We start from the raw sequence: 16,532 nt of genomic DNA on the forward strand, positions 1-16,532 counted from the left end.
TTTAGGATTCAAGTGAGGGCTCTGCACAGTGTTGATTTTGCCTTCACCAAAGCTGTCAACAAAAGGGCCTGTGAGGCACAGAGCAGACTCCTTCAGGCGGTGGTCCCTGTATTTTCTCTTGCATTTTTCTAGAAGGCTTTTCAGATTGAATAGAGCAGACAGCCACTTGCTGCAAGAGGCCTATGTTGTGCTGGAGACCCTACTAGGTGTTTTTTGCAAATGTTGGCTTCTTCGGTCTTAAAACAACCTTTCCGTGTAGATATCACCACTAACTCCATTTCACAGACAAAGAAGTGACTTGCTGAGTGACAAATGATTCTGGTTTTATGAGGCTGAGTTAGTGTTCTTTACTCTATGTACAACTACTCATTCATTTGATCATTTGACACATTAATGAAAGGAGTTTAATGAAAGATTGTACTGAACCACATCCATGTTCTGCCAATTTACACTTGTGACTTGCAAACCTGATCTCTCCCTGAAATTCTGGGCTCATTTCCAACTGTCTACACAACATCTCCATTGGATGTCTAGTGGGCCTCTCCAACCTGATGGGGACAAAACAGATCTTTTGAGTTTTACCTCAAAATCTGCTATTCCCATGGTCTTTCTCATTTCTGTAAATGGTCTCAGTGTTCCTCCACTAGCTGAAGCCAATGTCTTGTTCATCGGAAACTTACTGAAAAATGTAACAAAATTAGTCCACTTCCTTCTTCTCGACTGCTACCGCCCTAGTCCTTCTGCCTCTCACCAAGGTTATGGCAGTAGTTTGTTCGCTGGTCTTTCTGTTTTCACTCTTGCCTTCACCACTTTCTCCATTTTTCATACACAAATCGGATGGATACACAATGTCTTGTTTTTTAGAGACAAAGAGTGTATGCCAGTGCCAGTGGTGGGGGTGGGTGAGCATGGGGGTGAGTAGGGGTAGAGGGAGAGGGAGAGAGAGAATCTTAAGCAGGCTGCACAGCGTGGAGCCTCAGATGGAGCTCTATCCCACCCTGAGCTCATGACTTGAGCCAAAATCAAGAGTTGGATACTCAGCCAACTGAGCCGACCAGGCGCCCCATGATACACAGTGTCTTACTCAATGGCTTTTCGATTAAAACCCAAACTCCTACAAGGCTTCCTTATCTGACCCCTATCGCAACCATTTTTCCATCACCTAACATGCACCAGCTACTCCAGCATATCCTCTCTATCATAAACATGCTTCAGGGCATTTGGGCTTCCCTATGGCCCCTGATTTTCACAGGTCTGGTGCCTGCTTATCATTCGGATCTCAACTTCAATGTCACTTCCTCAAAGAGGACTTTCCTCCACACCCAACTTGAGAAACCACTGAGTCATTTTGTTACATCACCCTTTCTTCACTTCAATAGTACTTATTGCTAGCTGGTTGTATTCACATACTTGTGTATTTACCTCCCCCCACAGAATGTAGAGCTGGACTGGTCTTTCTCGTTTACCTCTGACAACCAGAACAGCTGTTCTCCACACCTAGAACAAATGCCTGGCATATAACATGCACATCATAAATGTTTTCTGGTTGAATGAATGAATGCTTTTGTGAGGAGTGGCAAAGGATAGTTTATGGGAGATCTTTCTGGATGCCTCTGTGACTCAGGCCTCAATGGTACAGATATATACTGCTTTGTGTTATCCAGATCCAGATAAAAAGATGGCAATTCTAGAGATCCATACTGCATCCGAAGACATGAATGTAGTCATCAGTGGTGGAATAGCAACCAGGCCAAAGTTCTCTTTTCATGAGACTTACTATCACATTTCTAATCTCACTCTGCTTCCCTAATGCCACACAGGCTTGCTGTGTAAATAGCGAAGTTCTCTTCATCCTCTTCAGATAAAGCTTTTCTTTTTTCTTAACTCAAAAAATTCACTCAGTTATTTAATTTGCCATGCTTTCATCAAACGCATATCCTTGATGTTCAATATTTATAAACCTTTCTATGATGGTGAAACAGGGTTTGTATTTGTGGTTTGAGCTTTCTGAGAAAAAAGGATATGACTGTAGCCTCTGGGAGGTTTCTGGTCAATCGGAAGAAACATTTGACCAAAGAGGTGAGGCAGGGGCTCAAAGACCCCACTGCCCCATAATATCTCCCTCATTGTATTTGTTCCTAAAAGTGGGTACCACTGTGTATGTATCTCCACAGGACTAGCAGCAAGGGACCACTACCCCCCTCAAGGAACCCTAGCTTGGCTACCTGGGGTCTAGTTGTGATCCTACAGTTGCTTACAGGTGAAGGCGAATAGAATAGCTTGGGCCAGTCCTATGATGAAGATGAATTGGATTCTGACCTTTGGGATCACCTGTTCAGTACTTTTCCCCAGTGTCCTGCCCTCCTCCCATCTTATACACCCTGAAGAAAGAAACTGAAGAATACATTTTGAACAAAAGTTACATGAGTGATTATCTTATTTACATTTGTAGCCCTATCCTCCTCCTGGCACTCCTTATCGCCTATCTCCATTCTACTTTTCTCAGTAACATTTATACTTTCTAATGTACTAGGTAATACACTTCCTTATTGAAGGGTCACTCCAGTGGAATGTAACCTCCTCCATGACAGTAGGGGTTTCTGTCTGGTTTTCATACTGCCATGTCCCCAGCACCTTTAAGAATGTTATCCATGCTTAGTAATTACTTGTTGAATCAATCAATCAAGCAAGCAATCAATCAGATACTTGGAATGTGCAATATTTTTTGACTTAGAAATTCTATTTCTAGGAATCCATTCTTCACAAAATAGCTTGAATGAATGGAAAATGTGCAAAGTAAGATGATTAATTTCCTTACTATTTATAAGTATGAAAAATAGGAAACAATATAATCCTTTAGCAATAAGGGATTGTTTATGTAAATTGTGGTATATCCATAAAAGAGAATGTCATGAACCATTAAAATTCATTTCTTAAAAGAATATTTAATAATGTGGGAAAATGTTAAAAATGTTTTGTTAAATGATAGTGGTTAGTATTTTATGATTTGCTTGCCAAATTATAAAATGACTGTGTATGTATGTATTGAAAAAATAATGGAAAGGTAACAGTATCTGTGGGAAATAGGATTATCTGTGGTTATTTGTGGGAGGTAGGATTACAGATTATTTTAATTTTCCTTTTTTGTGCTTTCCTCTGTGTTGAAATTTTCTAAGAAGGAGGGAGGAGGAGGTTGGTGGTGGCGCTGGGATGTTCCCCTCCAGCTTGGGGGTCTGGGGCCAATGGGACTTCAGCAAACATGAAACAGATAGAAGTTTGGAAATCACATGTGCATTGGTGTTCTGTTGTCAGTAGGAACTCTTCCTCTATCCTGCAGACAAATCTGGGCTGCTCTCCTGGAGTATGAGATACTATGTGAAGAGAAGCCTCAGACATTCCAGCCATTCCAACCATCCCACCTGACACCTCAGACATGTGAGTGAGAGGTCATTCTAGACCTTCAGTGTCTTATATGGTAGCTGTTGAGCACTTGAAGTGTGGCTAGTATGAATTGAAATGTATTATAAGTGTAAAATACAGATTTTGAAGACTTGTATGATGGAAAGAATGTAAAATATTTCACTAATAATTTTTATGTTAATTACACATTGAAATAATATTTTGGACATTGGGTTAACTTAAAATATATTATTAAAATTAACATCACTTGTTTCTTTTAAGTTTTTTAAATGTGGCTACTAGAAAATTTCAAATTGCAGACATGGTTTATATTATATTTCTATTGGACAGTTCTATTCTAGATTGTTTAGCCACAGACAAGCCATCCCAGACCAGAATAACCACCCAGCTGACCAACAGAATTGGAACAAATAAAATGGTTGTTGCTTTAAATCATGAAATTTTATCATGTTTTGTTATTTAGCAAAAACTATCTGTTACTAGAAGTATACTCTGCTTTACAGATCCTACCAGTTCAGCTCCCTGGCCTTTACAGGAATGAGCCAGACCCCCAAAGAAGCTTGGAAAGAAAGCAGGGCATGGCGGAGAACAATGACCAGTGGTCTGGTGCTAGAACCAGGAGGACCCAGGAAAAGGCTGCAGAGTTTGGAGGGGCTGGAGGATGTTGAAAGATCTTCACCTTCTCAGATTCCCAGCCCGGAAGACACGCCTCCTCGGCCTGTGGCTCTGGAGAGCAGGGGCTTGGGGAATCCTGGAGAAGCCCTTCCTCCCCTTTCCCACTCCCGCTCTCCTTTCCTATCTGCTCTGTGTGTGCTCTGCTGTCCTATCCCACAGAGCTCTGTGGGAAAAAACACTACATCAACAACAACAAGATAATAAAGGGCATGTCAATGAAAGAACAGGAGGAGGGAGGGGAAAGGGTGATTTTGGCAGCAATAACCCATCATCTAGGGCCTCTGTGTTTCCCTCAACTCCCTCCTCCCTGAACCAGATGGGACTAGACGTCAGAGCTAGAGGAAGCTATAGAGATCATCCAACCTAGCCCTCTTCTCTTACATATGAGTTAAACCAAGTCTCAAAGATGTTAAATGACTTGCCTAGGGTCAACAGCAAATTAGTGGTGGTCAGGTCTAGGATCCAATTTCTGGACTTCTGAGCATAGCACCTCTTTGGAAGGCCAAGCCTGTCATACTGCTCTACTTGCTACATTTTGCTTTTCTCATTTGATGTTTTGTGGATAATCTATGACTGTTCTTGATGACTCGAGCACAGGTTGTTGTGTCGTGATCATCCCAGGGACTTTGGCATCCCTATGGAGGCCTCTCTGTCCTTCCAGTTCAGTTCCTTAAATGAGTCAGTTCCAATGACCTTTATCTCTATTCTCTTTAACTGCTCATCGGCCATATATTAGGACTGATTGCTACACCATGGCTGAACTCAGAATTGCTTATTTTCAAGAGCCCAAAATCTTTGACCCCAACCTCCTGTACATTCAGTCTTCTCACCTGCCTGCTTCTGGGAAGTGTTCTCTTAGGTCTCCTCTGTACTGACTTCATTTCCCCATAGGGTGAAGGTGCTCAACACTTCCTTCCAGGAGCTTGCTGCCCTTCCTTGGAACAGAAGAATGCTCACCTGGAAGGCTGCTTACTGTTGACAAAGCAGCATGCAAGGAGGTACTGACACCAATTACCCAGAAAAGATCTGGATAAAGGAGTAAATCTGTCAGGTATCTGGAACCTTGTCACCATGATGCTAAACATCTTGATTTTCTGAAAAGATTTTCTACTTTTCATCCAGGTATTTAAAGTCAGGATGATACATCCAATATTGTATAACTACAAAGCTGTTCACTATCTCAGTATGAGGAGGCAAATAATGAGAATGCGGCCCAGTCCAGGGAAATCAGATGACAGATGATGACTGTCACGGGTCTCAGGATTTGGCCTTTGGATTATTTCTAGTCCACCTGACCAGTGCTCAAGGTGGCTGTCTCAGTCCATTCTGGTTGCTATAACAGAACACCACAGACTGGGAAACTTATAAACAACAGAAATCTATTTCTTACAGTTCTGTGGGGTGCAAGTTCAAGATCAAGGTACTAACATAGTCAGGTTCTGGTGAATGCCCTCTTCTGGACTGCAGATTGCCAACTTCTTGCTGTGCCCTCACATGGTGGAAGGTGCAAGGGCTTTCTCTGGGGTCTCTTTTACGAGGGCATGAATCCCATTCGTAACCCTGAAAGCTCTCATGACCTAGTTGCGTCTCAAAGGTCATAGCTCCTAACACCATTGCCTTGAGGGTTTCAACACAGGAATTTGGGGGGAACACAAACACTCAGACCATAGCAGTGAGACAGAGCAGAAAAACTACATGAAGTGATGTGAGAGTTGAAAAGAAAAAAGCATGTGATGCTATCCAGGAACCATCTAAGGAAAAAACTCTTGTGAGGCAGATTGAGAATTTTAAAACAACACTCTCCCACCCAACTGCCCCATGACATCTGTTAACACAAGAGGCAGAGTTATTTCCTGGAAAGGCTCCTTGTGTTTACAAGGGTGAGACCCTCTTGATGTTTTCGTAACTTTAATTAAAGAGCTGAGGGATGGATTTACATCCTCAGTAGTTCCCATGGGAGAACACACAGGCTGGTTATACACAATGCTGTACATTCAAATAAAAAGAGAAAAAGTCAATCAATTATCCAGATGTTTTTTAATTTTACATGAATGTAGCCTCAGTGGGGATTTGGTCCTTGATAATAATGTATTTTTCTTGCAAAACGGTGGAGAAAAACATTCTTGAGAGGAAGGAAGAGGGTGTTTTCCTAATACTCTATTATGCTTTCTTTTCCTTTTTGAGTTTAACAACATCAAGCAGAACATGGAGACTGAGGACAGACAAAAGAGAGAAGCCAAAGAAAGGCCTCTCTCTTCAAACTACACTGGGTGCTCCCGGTTGGAGTAGAGCAGCCTTGAGATGGAGGTAAGGGTTGGAACAAAACTTAGGCAGAGTCTGGACGTTCTGGGGTGTGCAGACCACCACAAAATAAGTGTGCGCTCAGAAAGTATTAATGGCATTCAACGGAAGAGTTTCTATTTCTCAGCTAGTTCTTTGACCTTTCTTTCTCTGAAATCTGAAATTTCCCCATTAGAAATCTGGTTCCTTGACTCAAGGAAAATGTACTGAGATATTAGTGTGCCTAAGAATTGTCCTCGGAATTAAGATGTTAAATTACAGGTTTCTGGCCCCATCTCAGATATTCAGATTCAATAAGTCTGGGGTGGCGCATCTAAAGAGTCCACCCTACAACGAAGGACCCCGATGGTTCTAGCATGTCTTTGACTTGAGAAATAATTAAGGTATTGCCTATTCCAGCTGTTCTCTTCAAAAAGGAGACACACGGGCTGAATGAGCAACTGTCCAGCCAACATGGGAACCAGGGTGCAGAACACTCTGATCAAGTCCCAGCTCCCCATCTTTCTAGCTCTGTAACTTTGGGCCAAACAGTTAAACTCAAAGATCCTCAGTTTCCTCATCCATGAAACAGAGAAGAAAATTTCAGGCCTCGATAACTGATGGGCCAATATAAAAAACATTATCAGGTGAAAAAATTAATGTAAAAATTTTGAAAACTCTCTATCGCTTTGAAAAGTATGTTATTGTATACATATGTAAAAGGTAGTTACAGTTATTTTCCACTATCATCCATTAACACATTCATTTGAATTGGTTCAAAAAATGAAGTGATGGGGCAAGAGGTGAACTTGGGGCACCAGGGCAGCAGTGGGGGGGGGGTGGTACTGCTCAGGAACTGGGTGGGCAGATTCTGCCACTGTGGCATGCCCCAGGCTGCCAGGAAATTTCAGGAGGTACCGAAGTGGGGAGAGAGGCAAGCAAAGTGTGTGTGTGTGTTGTGTGTGTGAGGGGATGTTGAGTGTTGGAGAAAAACTGAACTTACTTTATAGTTTTGTTTCAGGTTTCAGATTATTGGGCACTAATAACTTGCTTGGAGGGAGTTCTCTGTTTTTTATCCCGAAGATTTTTGAATAAGCCATGAGAGTCACAAATAGTAGAGTATAGGAGGATAGCTTTTCATGGAAAAATAAATAAAGAAAAGGAACATTATGGAAATTGTATGGGAAAAGAATCAACTTCAACGTAAAACTTAAAGAATGTATTCAAACTAGCCACAGAGGGCCTCTCACCTTCTGGATAGTCTCACTCTCTTTTTGGACAATGAGAATGGTCAGCTATCTTCATATCCCCCAGGCTGGTTTCAAAATAGCCACTTCCCTTGGGAATTCAAACCAAAAAAGAACCCTGCCTTCCAGGAACTGGGAACAGAGCTATGTGCATGCACTTCATCCCACAAATGTGGAGGGCAACATCTCTACTGCCCCTGCTCTTTGTGATCAGCAGATCTGTGATTAGGGAAATTACGCCTGTCCCTTCCTTAACACAGACCATCAGAGACTCCAAGATGTGAGTCTTAAGGGAAGAGGAGAAGGTACAGGGTGGAAATGGAAACAGAGCTGATTGCAAGAGGAACCCCCAGGCTGAGGTCAAGATGAGTCAGCCTCTGGATCCTGCAGATTCCTTCTCGACAGGTTAGACTGCACTCTGAATGGAAACAGCACCTGTGGTCCCCGCCTGCACTGTCAGCTCAGCACATGGGCTAGAGTTTGCATAGCAGCAGGACGTGGTGGCACCATGGGTCACTGAAGGACATCCGTCCCTACAGGGCGGGAAGTGGCAACTGTTTAAAAATCAGTGGATGGAGTGAGACAGAAAATGAAGAGGAACACGTCTCCCATTTAAAATTTTGTGGAAAGGCAAACCAACGGGGATTGGATTATCAGCTCGGAATTCGGCCTGGAACAGTGGAATGCTGAAGGGATGTGGTCCAACCTGTCTGCAGAGGGCCAGGGAGGACTTTTGTGGTCAGGCCTGGGCTGATGGGTGGAGAAGATGCTGCTTTGCTAGTGAGGCCCCAGTGAAGTCTCTGATGCATCCTGAGCTTGGAGAATGGAAGGCACCATGCAAATGTGGAGCTGTTTTCACATCCCTAACACATCCCAGATTTGGGCTGCTGAGGGTCAGGTCCAGTTGTGTGAAATTCCTGCTGTTTTTCCTTTTCTTTTTTTTTCTTTTTCTTTTTTTTTTTTAGATTGTATTTATTTATTTGACAGAGGTAGAGACAGCCAGCGAGAGAGGAAACTCAAGCAGGGGGAGTGGGAGAGGAAGAAGCAGGCTCCCAGCAGAGGAGCCTGATGTGAGGCTCGATCCCAGAACGCTAGGATCACACCCTGAGCCAAAGGCAGACACTTAACAACTGAGCCACCCAGGTGCCCCGTTTTTCCTTTTCTAACAGAGCCCAGGGTGAGATATCAGACCAGCTTCTTTAAGCAGGATAATAGAATATGTCACAGTGCAGTTGACTCTAGAGGAACAGTGAAGCAGATAATCCCTGCTCTGGAAAAATCCCCAAATCACATATAATTAGCTTTGGAGTGTGTGTGTGTGTGTGTGTGTGTGTGTGTGTGTGTGTGTATGGGGGGGGGAACAAGAAGAGCAGATTTAACTGTATTATGCTTGCTTTAGTTGGTATTAAAATGCATAAGCATGCCCTGGTTCTTGCTGGCTAATGACAGGTGCTAGAACGCCCTGCAGCGTTTGTGGGCATGGGGGGGGGTGCTGTCACCCTGCAAGGGCAAATGGAGTGGAAAATTCATGAAATAACGAAGTTACACATATGTAATGAGGTGTTTACTGCATGTGGGTATCTTTTTAAATTGCACATGATGTGAACTCTTGGTTAAGTTTTTATTCCTCTTAATCCCCCACGTGATCGAGGAGTGCAATGGGCTTTCTTCTAGGTGCAAAGTAGGTTCTCGAGCCCCTGAGGATGAGCCTTGTCCTGGAGGTGGCTGGTGATTAGAGTGATTCATTTATGGGTATATTCCTGGGAAAGGAGCCTTCCAGGAGCAAAAGCACAGGCAGACTTCTGAGAACTTTGGCAGAAGTCCCCCTGCCCCACCCCAGAAGCATGTGTTCTATGAGCCTGACTTGAGAACAGTGCTTTGACATCCTTGGGACTGCATGCTTGCTACTCATTGCCTGAAACAAGCCACACTTTGCAGGGCTGCAATTTTGCCAGACACTTGAAGGCGAAAAGTCCCCTTGTTTTTACATTGTTTCTGGTGTTAACTTTACCCCTTCTGGGGTGGGTATAAGGTTGAATTCCCTGGCCTATTAGGATGGTCTGCACCTTGCTTACTTGGGCTCCTTTCAAATACACCTTCATGCCCCACCCCCCTACTTTACAGGGCCTTTTGAAAAGTTCTGAAGAGGTAAGCTAGAGTCTCCCCTAAATTTTCCTGCAGCCCAATCAACGCATTCACCAACTCAACTGGATGTATTTATGGAGGACCTGCTTTACATTCTCTGTGGGGCAAGGAGGACATAAAGTAGAAGCTATCGGCTCTGTTCCCCCAAAGGTTATAATCTCATGAAGAGGAAGATATATTTAGTAGACCTACAAATAATTGCTTTTGAAAAATGCTGTAATGTGTGGTAGTCAGAGTGGGAAGGTTAGCAGGGAAGGATTTCCCCAGGACAAGAGTGAGTTTCCCCACTTAGGTAGGAAGCCTTCATAGAAGACTTACGAAGTAATCATTCCTTCCAGGCGTTCCATGGTCAACAGCAAATAGATTTCGGTGAGTTTTAACGATTTGTCCCTGTTAAAAGCACCCTGAGTTGAAGTCCCCAAGAACTTAGTGATATTGGGGAAGTTGTTAGACTTTCCAAAGTGTCCCCTATGGAATTCTTTCTCTCCTAATTGTAGAGTCGAAGGCAGCACAGCACAGATCTGAATCCTTACTCAGTTTACATTTATATTTTTATTTGTCCTTATAAGATGAGGACTATATCACCTACTTGCATGGGTGTGAGGATTAACCCACATAACTGCCAAACACATGGCTCATCGTAGAATCTCCGTTGGTAGCAACTATTGTAATTATGATTCCATACTAAACTCTTCAGACAGATAACTTCTTTGTGATCAATCGCAGAATTCAGCTGGAAGATATTGAGGAATTTCGGCAGTAGAAACAAATGAATTGTACCATGTTATCACTTAATAGCTCTGGGACTGAGAAAATGCATAATCTCTCTAAGTCCCAATCTCCTCCTCTATAAGACATTACAGGTTTGTAGGAAGAATTGAAACAGCAATCATGAAAATGTTTTCCATTTTATTTTTTTAATTTTTTAAAGATTTACTTATTTATTTTAGAGAGAGAGTGCAAGAGAGCAAGCTGGGAGAGAGGCAGAGGGAGAGGGAGAGAAAGAATCCTCCAGCAGACTCCACACTGATCACAGAGCCCAACATGGGCTCAATCACAGGACCCTGAGATCATGACCTGATCCGAAACCAGGAGCTGATCACCTAACGGATTGAGCCACCCAGGCACCGCAAAATGTCTTCCACTTTAAATGTAAAACCTCCAGAAATTACTCAACTGAAATTTGTGCTGATAAGTATGTGCCTTTTGCAAAACTGAAGGAAACTCAGGTGTGACTTCATGGTTCTGGAAGCAATTCCTGGGTTAGGAAGGAAATGGTTTACAATTCTTTCTTACATAAATAGGAAAATTGAGACTTGGAGAAGTTGCGACATGCCCCAAATTGTGACAAAGCCAAAGAAGAACCTGGTTCTCCAATCTGGTGGTTTCTATCAGACCACTTTAAAAGTGGGAGACATGAACATAATGGAAGGAAGGCTCCCCAACCCCTGTGCTCCCAACCTTCACAGAGGGAGGTTTTCTCTCGTGCTCAGTGAGTACTCAACCTTACTCTGGTGAGATGGGCAAATGGCTCTACTATCTCTAAAGGTTTATAGTAAATGGAGTGTCAAGTTGTCACAGGGATTGATTTTAGTCTCAGGTACTGTAAAGGAAATACTTTTAAGGCTCTTCTAAAAATAAAATTCCTCTGAGGAGATGTTTGGCCTGTGGCTAATGTGTTTGGAAACCTGTTTTCTGTAAAACTCCAACCTCATTAATCTCCTTGCAAATCCAGAAAGACAGCTTTCATTGCACACATCAGGGCTTGCCCCAGACCTTCCCTATTCACAGTGGGAGATGCAGAGTAATGAACCACAGGTTCAAGGTGCCTCCCTACCCTCTTTTCCCCCAAACAGTTCAGGAATGTGGGTGTCACGTCCAGCCCTGCCTCAGCTCTGGAAGCTGGCACTGAGGGCCCAGGAACCTCTAGGGAGGCCATATTCTTTCTCTGTGTCTTAGCACTTCACATCCCCGATGCCGTAGGAGACCTTGGAAGGAGCTGAAAACTGTCACCCTCTTACAAATCAGGGAGAGTCTTTCCTCTCCAAGAAAGGCTTTTGCTTCTTTCTGGCTCCTAGGTATTTCCATGGTTCCTGAAGAATCAGCCTCTGACATTCTAATTACTCATTCATCAGAACTGTCAAAACTTAGGAATCTTTTCTCCCTTCCTCTGGCTGGCTCACCCCAGACACTCATCTTCAACAAGTTTTGGAATCACCAAAGACAGTGAAAAATACAAAGAACTTAATTCCAACGAGCACTGTAATTTACTGCTATGTAATTGGGAGAGTGGCTGTTTCATAGATGGAGGGTGACTGTCTGCACAAGAATGAAGAAATCAGGTGAACTCAAGGACCAGGACTTGGATGCTCACAGCCTCTGGCTTTTCTTCTCTATTTTATGAGCTTGCTGATCGAAGAAAAGAGGGGCACAGTTTATATGTGATGTTCACAGGTTGGAGATGGGTGTTGTGAGTCTCCAGCAAAGTCCCAGTGTGTCTTCAGGGAACCCAGGGTGAGTCTCACACAAAACAGACTTCACCAGCTTTCATCAGCTTTGCTCAAGACACTCCTTCAATATTGTGCCTTGAACTGATGTAATTTCTTGTAATAAAAGGATTAAAATCCATCCTTCTTGACCTACATATTCCACATGCATCTTAAGTGGGTTGTTCTAGGAGCAGCATTGATGTTGGGAAATCTGAGCCTGGATGGTGTGTTCGGGCAGTTTTACGAGGCATTCCACAATGTCTAGGCTTTATTTTTGCTTTTATTTCAATGTGACAAGATGTGTTGGACTGAGATGCCTTTGGGCTCTAGCCTTGAAATTTATGAAGAGAGAACGCTGCAGGGTTATGGCATGGGTGAGACAAGAAGATGTCACCCACACACAGGGTTCAGCACAATCACATATGCTAGAAAAATAAACTAATGCTGGAACAGTAAACACACACACACACACACACACACACACACACACCCCTACACATACACACAAATCAAAGCCAGCGTCCAATCCTGGACATCCTCCGTTTCGTCCTCTTAGCCTTGTGGGGGTTGGGAACCAGTTTCATTAATAATGTCCTTTCTTTCTCTGTCTCACACATAGAAACATAAGAGAGGACAGGAGCCAGGAGCCACGTGTCTGGGCCCTTCTCAGCCCTGCCTTCATTCCCACTTATTATTGGAAGTAATTTATTACCACTCTCTCCTCTCTTTCGGTCTTTCTCTTGAGCCTTCCCCTAAGCTGCCTCGAAGGTGGCAGATGACAGGCTGGCTTGGCCATGAACAAAGACAGTTATCCTTGGCTGCCACCTGTCTCCCTACGGGTGCCTGCCCTGTTCTGTTGCACTCCCTCTGTGTGTCTGATTTACACGGAAAGCCCTCTGGGCAGGGGCTTTTTTTTTTTTTTTAATTCTCTGCTCTCCTTTATGGTTTAGATGGCTTACGTCTGATGTTGAGGTAAAACACCCCACTCTTCTTCATCCTTAAGAAAAAACCAACAACAACAAAACACCAACAGAAAAACCTTTAACACATTTGATTGCAGTTAAATATACAAAAAATTTTTTTAAAGATTAAAATGGGACCTGGGAGGTGCTATGGTGTTTGAAATCCTGCCCCCAAGGTGATGGCACAAGGAGGTGGGGTCTTTGGGAGGTGATTATTAGGTCATGAGGGTGGAACCCTCATGAATAAGATTTGTGTCCTTATGACAGTGTCTGAGAGGGCTCCTTTGCCCCTTGCACTATGTGAAGACGCAGCAAGAATGCAGTCATCTGTGAATCAGGAAGGAAGCTGTCATCAGACTTTCAATCTGCTGGAGCTTTGCTCTTGGACTTCCAGCCTCCAGAACTGTGAGAAATAAGTTTCTGTTGTTTATAAACCACCTGGTTTGTGGTAGTTTGCTATAGCAGCCTGCACTAACTAAGACAGGAGGTTTTGGTGGCTGTTGTTGGGTGCTTGGTACAGCTGGTGATTGCCAGGGAGAAGAGCTGAATTAGTCCCCAGCCTTACTGAAAAGGGACCAGGACCAGGACCTCTGATGGCTTTGCTCAGAATGGAGAAGACTTTATGATTTGGACCTTGACATTGGTAAGCTTTCTGGGGTAGAAAAACTGACTGGCCTCATGGCCAGAGAAAAGTACACTCTTGAGTACTTTTCTGAGTACTGTGCTGAAGATTCTTGTACCAAATATAGGACATCTAGGGTTAGACAAGGTCCAGGGCCTGGTGGAAGTCACTATTTATTTCTTTAATCCATCACCCATCCATCCATCCACCCATCCATCCACCCACATAGGTTAATTGCAGACAATTTTAGAAGATAAGCATGGTAATGTTCCCCCCAACTTTCATCCACATGCACGTAAGTTACTGTAATGTGACTAAAAAACCAGAGGGCTGGAAATGAAAGGGGAAGGGCAACAATCTGGTGAAGAGAGGTCCACATGAGCAGGTTTTCTGGAGGAGTGCTTGGGGTAGAGGAGAAGGGGCACAGAGGAAGCGAAGCAAGCCTGATTGGGAGAAAACCTCTAGAATGCTTGAGGGTGGGGTGAAGGGGCCAGTGGGCATAGCCCAGGGCTTGGAACAGGTGCTCAGTAATGAGGGCAGTAATGACAGTCGAGGGCCAGTTAGAAGAATAGAGAAGGATCATGGGAACTATCAGGGTGCAGTTGGGAATCTGATGAAGAAGTCATGCATTGTTGGCTCAGGGGCTCATTTAAGGAGGTGGAACAAGCAGAGAAATGGTCCTCAGTAAAAAGCAAGGGTGAGCATTCCATGTCAGACGTCTGCCCCACAGTTGAGAGCCCATGCTCATAGCTCTGAGTCTGTGGCGGAGGAAACGGTCTGGTTGAGATACTGACAATGTGCAATTTGTCCATGCCCAAAGGGCCAGGGGCTTGTCCTGTGGCACAATGAAGGCATTGAGAATCAAGAGTTCCAGAGACTGGGAGCTCTAACAAGATGCCAAGGCCTAGAGAAGTAAGACTTGAGCACTTGCCATGAAGGTGCAGAGAGCTGTGGTCTCAGCCCTTGGAAACATCATCAAAAGAAGCCGTTCAGACCAAAATGCATTCCATGTGTTGGCTCTGCCCATGTGTTTCTTGTCAACAAGGCTGATCTTCCTGGGTTCGGAGGGTTTCTGTTTGAAATTTTATGAGCCTTGGCTGGGAAGCAGCACTTACCCCTGAGCTGTGGGAGTTAATGGCTTCTTCTGGCAGCAAAACTATGGGGGCCTGGGGGAGTTCCCAACTGCCCAGGCAAGGATAAACCTATAGACCATACTTCAACTTACTATTGCACTTTATGTATAAGCAGCCAGGGACCAAAGTCTCCCTAGATCCCTTCTTTAGCATCACCTCAGAATCTGATGTGGTGTATCTGGGCTCACAGGACCTTTGGGTCAGCACTTAGAGCTCAGGTCAGCACTCTTTGGGGAAAGATAGCCAAGTTAGGAGCCCTTCACACCCCAGTGCCAAATAGGGACATCAGCCTACATTCAGAGTAGAAACTGCATTTGTTCTTTCGTCTTCCATCTTTGCTATTTAAATAGAAAAGTCAACACTAGTTCTTGACACACCCTTGCCTACTTAATTTACTTCAACCAACATTTATGGGACAAAGACTGGGACTTGATCTTTGTATTTGGTGTCATGGTGAATACAAAGATACAAAAATGGGCTGAAGATGATAAGTCAAGCTCTTCCCTTCCATAATCTATCAAGTTCTGTTACAGTGACAAATCATTGCCCCTCTCTTGGCTTCTGTTTCCTCATTTGTAAAGTAAGGAGCTTGGATCTATCAGTACAAGTCCTGAAAAAATTCAAAGTAATGAAAAGATTTTTAAAGTATTAGTCTTCAGAGGATAATTGAAGGAAACTAGTGGAATTTATGCAAATATTGGTGTTTTCTATGAGTGTCACTTAACTGCTTATAATCAATGGTAGATTATCTACCTGAAAGAGTTTAAGAAAGACTCCTCAATGCTGCCCAACTTGGCTGTCTGGGACCCCTTGCCACCCTGTATCTTTATCCAGCCTGACATTTCATGTGCTAATTTCCTATAGGTGATCTGCTGTTCACAGCAATGATACCAGACCAAGCTCTTGACCTGTACCCATCCCAGTGTTCTTTCTGCCTAGGCCTGACTCTTGGCTCTAGCTCTCCTGCCCTTTGGACTAGAGTTCCTCTTTGTTCTTCTTGGCTTGACTCTTATATTTCCCTCAAGGTCTTGGCTGGGAACCATGCATGGACTTCTCTCTTTTTACTACCTCAGATAGGATTTGAGTGCCCCATTTGATCCCCCATGACTCAAGTCCTGTTGTTAGGCAAAAAAGGAGAAGCAGGGAAATTGGAAACTCTTGAATATAATACTCCTAACTGGGCAGTAAGCACCTCACCAGAATTTTAGCCAAAAGTAATATGTATAAAGAAAACTGTATAAGATAAGCTAAAATATGACTCATTTAGAATTCCAGCCATTGGTCCCAGTTTTATCTTTTGAGGTCAACATGAACAAGTTTAATTCCTTCCTCTTATGCCAGCTCTTCACATATTTAATTACAATTATCAAGCCTTCAACCTTCTGTGATCTTCTCACCCCCCTGCCAAGTCAGCTCTTCTCCAGGCAAAACATGTCAGTTTTTCCAACATTCCTCAGATATTATGGTTTTGAATATTTTTGCCAACCTAAATGCTCTTCCTAATCCTGTCCAACTGATCTCTATTTCTCTTCCTTTGAGGTTCCCTGGAGCTGCATGCT

This window comes from Ursus americanus, chromosome 12 (assembly GCF_024610735.1).
Source record: "Ursus americanus isolate L20-20 chromosome 12, mUrsAme1.1.p, whole genome shotgun sequence".
Taxonomy (NCBI): Eukaryota; Metazoa; Chordata; class Mammalia; order Carnivora; family Ursidae; genus Ursus; species Ursus americanus.